At 46.3% G+C, this 4,645-nt stretch overlaps 1 non-coding gene across 1 annotated transcript; it reads right to left on the reverse strand.

The window, feature by feature from the left end:
• Positions 1–3,877: 3,877 nt before the first annotated feature.
• On the reverse strand, positions 3,878–3,951 carry TRNAR-UCG. Its single transcript has one exon. It is a non-coding gene; the product is annotated as a tRNA-Arg (tRNA).
• Between the last annotated feature and the right edge of the window lie 694 nt (positions 3,952–4,645).

Raw genomic sequence — 4,645 nt, forward strand, 5'->3', positions numbered from 1 at the left:
CGCTGTCGAGGACCACGACGCCGTGCTCGTCCTCGCGCCCACGCTTGCGGGCGGCGATCTCCTCCAGGGTCCGGCGCTGCCGGACCATCTCGTCGCGGAGGTAGTCGTCCCGCGCCCACCGCAGGGCGTCCTCGTCGGAGAAGCCGCGCCGGGCTATTTCCTCGTACTCCGCGGGGAGGCCGGGCTCCGGCTTGGGCTCGACAAGGACGAAGCGGCCGGTGGGTGGGGAGGCGTTGGCGCCGATGCGGGCGCCGGAGCTGCGGGTGCGCGCGTTGACCGCGTGCCCTGGGGCTCCGGCTTGACGGGGCGGAGGCAGGGCGAGCCACCGGACGAGCAGGAGGACCCCCCGGTCTCCATGCGCCTCGGGGTCCAGGAGCTTCCCCGGCGGCGTGAGAAGGAAGGGGGGGCGGGGTACTCGAGGCGCGGCGTGTTGCCGCCCTCGATGTACTCGAGGACGGCCTCCAACGTGCGCCCGGGCACGCCCCACCACCGACGCTGGCCGACGGCGTTGAGCCTGCCGGAGGGCTCGACGCCGTTGGTGGCCTCGAGCTGCTCGGCGTGACGGTGGCGAAAGTAGGGCTCCCAAAGCGGGCTGTTGGGGACGTACCGTGGCCCCTCTCTCGCCGCACACGGCAGGGACGAGCGGATGCGTGCGATCTCCGCACGCCGCGCCGCGCCGGTGGGTATCGGGGGCACCGGCACGCCGTCGGCGCTGATCCTCCACGCCCCGGGTACCCGCATGTCCGGCGGGACCGGGTACTCGGCCTCGAAAAGGAGGCGAGCCTCGCTCTCGTGAAGATGGCGGCGGCCGAATCCGTTCGCCGCCGCGCCGTCGCCTGGGAAGCGCTCGGCCATGGGTGCTGGAGACGGCGAGAGAGAGAAGAAGGAGGAACGACGACAGCGAGAGATATGCGAGGGAGGAACGACGACGGCGAGAGAGTACGAGTCGCCGAGTGCTCTGGGACGCGTCTTATATAGGCCGAGGCGCCGCCCGTGCGCGAGCCGCCGTGAGTACGCGTGGCGGGCGAGGGAGGGCGAGGGACGCGCGTCATCCGGTCTTCACTGCGCCGCCTGTGAGGCATCAATGGCGCAGACTGACCGGCGCGGCAGCTTTGGCATTGATTCGTCGCGGGAAACGAGGCGATGAGGACGGAGAAGGGCCGAGAAGAGGGTAGAGTCGCTGACGCGGCGGGCCCGCGGCTGTTCCGCGCCAAAACAGTTCGCCCCGGCGCCCCCGGGCGCCCCAGCGCGCCGGGTTCGGCCTGGGTCCGCCGGCGCTGTTTTCGGCCCAAGCCGGCGAAAATCGGACTTCTAGGGACGCGACTGGGCCGATTTTTCGGTGTCGGCGCAAAAAAAACGTCAGGGAAGGCTTTCCTGGAGGCGCGGCTGAAGATGCCCTGATGGCCTGAAAGTTGAGCCTGCATTTATGATGCAGAGGCGGGGGCTAACGCAAAGTTAAATCTGCATTTATTTATTTTTGAAAAGAAAATGATCGGACGGGCGTGCATGGAGAGCGTGGTCTGAGCTGAGCGCGGAACTGAAGGCTCTGGGCAATGCAAAATGGAACTCTTCAAGAGCCCACGCACTGATGCGGGAGGGAGCCCCAGTTTACTGCCACCAACGAGCATCTCATTTCTCGTTTGCTGACCCTTTTGGCCTGAGCTACTATCAGGGTCGCTGCGGGTGTCGGCGTCAAGGAGTAGCACCCCGACTACCTCGTAGAAGACTACTGGTACCAAGACTTTTGTCACACTTGACGGTAGCTAAATACCTGTATTTTCATGATTTCTCTAGTAACCTGTGCCATGCTTTTCAGTGATAGAAATTACGTCAGGCAGTTTGTGATAATTAAGTATGTGGCTGGATGCTGGTGGTGGTGGGAGTAACAGAACTAGATAAAAGTTTTAGCTGAAGAGCTAGCAATGATGTTTCATGTCATTCGTACCATGTTTTTCCTTGGAAAGTCTCGTCTATCTTTATCTTATAGCGTTTTTTTTCTATTTTTTTTCTGATTCAAATGTCAGCTTTCAACTGCTTGATATGTATGTGCAGTTTTTCACGTGAACAAGTTTTGCTTGGTGTGTATATATATTTAGCTTCAGATCTTGTCTCGTTTTATAGTTTTATCTCGCGATTCAGATCTTGTCTTCGACGGTATACTACAGAGTAAGCAATGCAGTGTGGCTTAAACACTAGGCAAATCGTGATGCTTTACTCTCTTTTTTTTAGGGGCTCGTGATGCTTTACTCCAATCTTATTTTGTGTAGCTGGGCTGATTCATTTATCATTTTTCTTTTGAGAAAAGGTTGATTCATTTATCTAGCGCTGTCTTGTTTTCAGCCCAACAACATGCATTTTTTCAGTTTTTTTTCTTATATTTACTTATGTTTTACCCTTTTTGCCATTTCTATATTTGTTTACCTTTTATTTATTTAATTATAATTTATATTTCCCAATTTATTTATTTATTTTGTGTCACTGTTTTCATGGTAAATTTATATGAAAAAGGTGCGTGAGCAATTGTTCTACAGCCCATGAACATTTAATTTTGTACATCTGAACATATAAAAAAATTAAATATGTAAGATAAATCTTCTGAGATAAGTTTATAGTAATGAAATTTGCTTTTTAAATACATGAATATTTTCGGACCAGAATGAAGACGTAGTTTTATGTATAACACATAAAAAATACAGACATGAAATATGTTTGTGGTTCTATGTAACATTTTAATACTTGCATGAATATGTTTTTGCGTATACATGAACAAAACTAAAAGTCATATGAAACAATTTTCTTCTTCTATTGAACTAATAAAAAAATAGAATAGTCACCAAAAATATTTAATTTTTCATGGATATGAGAATGACCAAGCGGGCGGTACAACGCCCTTAGACTTACATTAAAAAGAGCAAATGGAACGCCTCAGACACACCCGTGTTACACCCAAACTTAACACAACATTATAAAAATTGACTTAGGTCAAAGCAATATATGGGCTAAATAAAAACGGAGGGAGTACTAGTGCTCCATTGAAGACCATGTCATTGCAGCTAGGGATGGTTTGTGTAGCCTACACAATATTTAGTAGTAAATTTGTACGACTACGTAAATTTAATTATGTTTTAAGCTTAAAAAGTAGTGTTACCGATTTTCTCAAATATTACAAAGTTTGACTTAGGTCAAAACTAATATGCAGACTCAATAAAAACGGAGGAAGCACCAGTGCTCCGTTGCAGACTATGTCATTGCAGCTTACAATTTTTTTAATAGTATAAAACTGTACAATAATGTCAATTTTATTGTGTTCTAAGATTTAAAATGGTGTTTTTGATTTTCTCAAACTAAAGAATGAAAAAATGTGTCCGGCTTGTGTAGCCTAAACAATTTTTAATAATATGAAACCATAGGATTGTGTGAATTTAATTCTGTTTTAAGCTTTAAAACATTGTTTTTGATTTTTCTCTAACTAAAGGATAAAACTAATTCGACCCTACAATGTCTCAATAATATAGAATTGTACAATAATGTAAATTTAATTATGTTTTTAAGCTTGATTTTCTCAAACTAAAGAACAGAAAAATAGGTCTGGTTTGTGTAGCCTACAAGAAAATTAGTATTATAAAATTGTAGGATTGTGTAAGTTTAATTATGTTTTAAGCTTTTAAAATGTTGTTTTGGATTTTCTCAAACTAAAGAATAAAAAATAGATCTGGTTTGTGTAGCCTATAAAATTTTTAGTATTATGAAATTGTAGGATTGTGTAGCCTACAAAAAAATTACTATTATAAAAGTGTAGGATTGTGTAAGTTTAATTATGTTTTAAGCTTTTTAAAATGTTGTTTTGGATTTTCTCAAACTAAAGAATAAAAAACTTAAACCACAGTGGGAGTCGAACCCACGACCTTCTGATCCGAAGTCAGACGCGCTAATCCACTGCGCTATCCGGTCATCTGTGTTGGAAACATGATTGTACGTTCTGTTACATGTTTAAATGCAAAGAAGACTTGCACAACAGGAACATGGAGCCAGTGGCCTGGACCTAGGCGATTGATTAGGTGTTCAAGGACGGGTTGGCATCGAATTTTCTACGAAGACGTACAATCGCACACACACCACTTGACACGCGGACCGTAGACATATTTTTTTAACATCAATATAGACACAAATGCTCATATACACGCGCATATACTCACCCTTATGAATGCATACACTCACATCCTACCCCTATGAGCATTTCCGAAAAACTGAGTCAGCATATCATCTCGAAATTTACGAACTTATCGCAGGCACCTCATCATCGACGGGAACGTCTCCTCCCACTGAATGCGCATCGCCAGAAATCCTGAAATAAATCCAGCAATAAATGCGAGCACCAGGATTTAAATTTTGATGGGCTGGGAATACCACAGTCCCTCTAATCATCCAATCACAGGTTGATTCGCCCTAGACGCATTTATATACGTGTACGATAGGAAAATCACAAATCGGTGTTAGATTTAAACTAGAAAAAACTAGTATTATATATAATGCATTGGTCGCCCATGTGAACTTTCTTTTTTCACCAATACGCCCATATCATTGCATTGATAGGTAGGTTGAAAGTACATGATGGGAGATCCTTCGATTTGTGTGCCTGGAGGCA

The sequence above is a fragment of the Triticum dicoccoides genome, chromosome 1A (assembly GCF_002162155.2).
Source record: "Triticum dicoccoides isolate Atlit2015 ecotype Zavitan chromosome 1A, WEW_v2.0, whole genome shotgun sequence".
Classification (NCBI taxonomy): Eukaryota; Viridiplantae; Streptophyta; class Magnoliopsida; order Poales; family Poaceae; genus Triticum; species Triticum dicoccoides.